At 37.9% G+C, this 2,621-nt stretch overlaps 1 protein-coding gene across 1 annotated transcript in view; it reads left to right on the forward strand.

Annotated features, from left to right (window-relative positions):
• The window catches only part of Spag16 (sperm associated antigen 16), a 479,924-nt gene that overhangs the window by 132,023 nt on the left and 345,280 nt on the right, over window positions 1-2,621 (forward strand). The window lies entirely within an intron of this gene.

The raw sequence follows: 2,621 nt of genomic DNA on the forward strand, positions 1-2,621 counted from the left end.
TGTGTGTGTATATGTCTGAATCTTATGTATCTGTGTGTTTGAGTATGTGTGTGTGAGTCTATGTGTGTGTGTGTGTCTGTGTATGTATGTATGTGAATTTGTGTGTGTGTGCGTGAGTTTGTGTGGTCTGTGTGTATATATGTGAGTCTGTGTGTGTGTGTGTGAATCTGTGTGTATGAGTATATGTGTGATTTTGTGTGTGTGAATTTCTCTGAGTGTGTGAGTCTGTGTGCATGTCTCTGTGTGTGTATGTCTGTGAATGTTTGTGTGTGAGTCTGTGTGTGTGTGAGTCTATTTGTCTCTGTGTTTATGAGTATGTGTGTGTGTGAGAGTCTGTGTGTGTGTGTATGTATGAATCTATGTGTGTGAATGTATATGTGAGTCTGTGTGTATGTGTAAATGTGAGTTTATATTTGTGAGTATCTGTGTGTGTGTGTGTGTGTGTGTGTGTGTGTGTGTGTGTGTGTGTAGGGGTTTACATGCAAATGTCCGTGGTGCTGGGGCACTATGTTATGGCACATGCATGGAGGTCAGAGGAGACAGTTGTTCACTCCTTATACAGTATGGGTTCAGGATGAGGCTCAGGTCCTCAGACTTGGCTTACCCACTGACCACTTCACTGCTCCAGAGAAAGAAAGAACCTGCAAGAAAGAAAGGAAGATAACATATACTTTTTAAAAACAAAGACTCACAAAATTTGAAGAATACTAGATTGTGCTTTTACATTCATTTTAGCAATATCTGATGAGGATTGTGAATCCAATTGATTTCAGGATAAAAATGTCCCTAGTTTTCAGTTCCATAGTAGATTAGGAAGAAACTTTTATTATTAAAATTAGAAAATTCAAATTATGAAATAAAATAAAAATGCTAAGGAAATGATTGTCATCAAATTCTGCATATAAAAATGACGACTCTAATCACACAATGGCTTCACCAAGACCACGGTAGTTGTGGTGACTTCATTCCCAATTTTTGAATCTATTTAAGAAATAAAACCTAACAACCCCCTCCTATAAATCACTCATACTTAAAGCTCAAATTACATATATTATTTTAGAGTTATGTGCCATTTTTTGTCTGTACAATATAAATTATTACTGGTTTCAAATCAAATGATTCATGAAATATTTAGTGTGAATCAATGTTTGTACTTGGATCTTTGGAGTTGTTGAAAGAGGTGTCGAGAATTGTCATTTCTTTCCTCCCTGTGTTAGAAAGACTTGTGTGATGAATAGACAAAGGTCAGACTGCTCGATTTGTAACATTAATTTTGTCCCTGGTATTATTCTTTCTTATAATACTTAAATATGTGAGTTAATTGATAAATGATACATTATCTGGGCATACAGAAGGTCTGGACCTAAAAGAAGATGAATGACATTTTTCTCTTACTAGAGAAGTAGTAACAGTTCACTTGTGTCACCTCAGTGTGATCAACTACCCTTGAGGCACCTCTTAAATATTTTTGATGAAATAGGAAAATGCCCAGTGGATTATATTCCCATAAATTAGTTTTAAACTACCTTTCCCACAGTCAAACATATACTAGTCTTAAATCATTAACTCACCATAGCAGCTTATTATTACAGGTAATGAATGTGAAGACCTCCAAGTCAGTCTCCCAGTCAACTAGGCAGGACCCGCCCTGAATTCTGTGGGGTAGGAGGAATGTGATATAAATCTCTGTAATTACCAGATAGAGATCGTAACAGAGCAACAGATTTGGAAACTCACAAAATTGCTGTTTTATAGGGCTGCGTTTCTTTTTCTTTTGCCAAAGTTATAAAACAATAAAAACTATTGAAATTGAAAACTAAGATTGTTTTCCTGTCAGAAAATGATAGATTGTATAATAAATTTAATGAATGATTATGACGCCTTTCTGAAAAATCAGCATGAAAAATCCCCATCTGTAAGTAGTTTAAAGAATTGTTTAAAACAAATGCAGTGAGATTATTCAGTCATTCCCTACCCCAACGAGAATATTAATGTTACTGGTATTTTTTAAGGCAAGGGGTATATGTATTGAATGGTACTGTCTGAACAACAAAAGGCAAGATGCAGTTCTGAGCTGTGTCAGAGCAGAGCTGGCAATGGTCAGCTGGCTGACATTTCCTCACTAAGTTCACAACCTTGATGACACATGGTGGCCTTGACTTTGGCACTTGTCCAGAGACAACCTGGTTCTAATTTAGCTTTAGCCAGAAGATCCAGAAATCGAGCACTCTGAATGCCTATGAAATAGAGAAATGAAGAAGTCACAATGGAGCTAAGCTATTGTGTCCCAATTGTGCATGACCTATGTCTTTGCCATAGTTTAGCCTTACTCTCCAGGAGTGCAGGGATCCACAGACAGAGCTGTGTACTCTTAGAGGAGCATCACAATATGTAGAGCTTAGAATGCAGTGGTCTGGGACAAATGGCCATCACCTCTTCTTTCTGGATTGTATTTCTCATCCTCCTTTCCTTTCCCTTCCTTTCCCTTCCTTTCCTTTCCTTTCCTTTCCTTTCCTTTCCTTTCCTTTCCTTTCCTTTCCTTTCCTTTCCTTTCCTTTCCTTCCCCTTCCCCTTCCCCTTCCCCTTCCCCTTCCCCTTCCCCTTCCCCTTCCCCTTCCCCT

Source organism: Grammomys surdaster, unplaced genomic scaffold (genome assembly GCF_004785775.1).
Source record: "Grammomys surdaster isolate TR1022 unplaced genomic scaffold, NIH_TR_1.0 126546, whole genome shotgun sequence".
In the NCBI taxonomy this organism is placed as follows: domain Eukaryota; kingdom Metazoa; phylum Chordata; class Mammalia; order Rodentia; family Muridae; genus Grammomys; species Grammomys surdaster.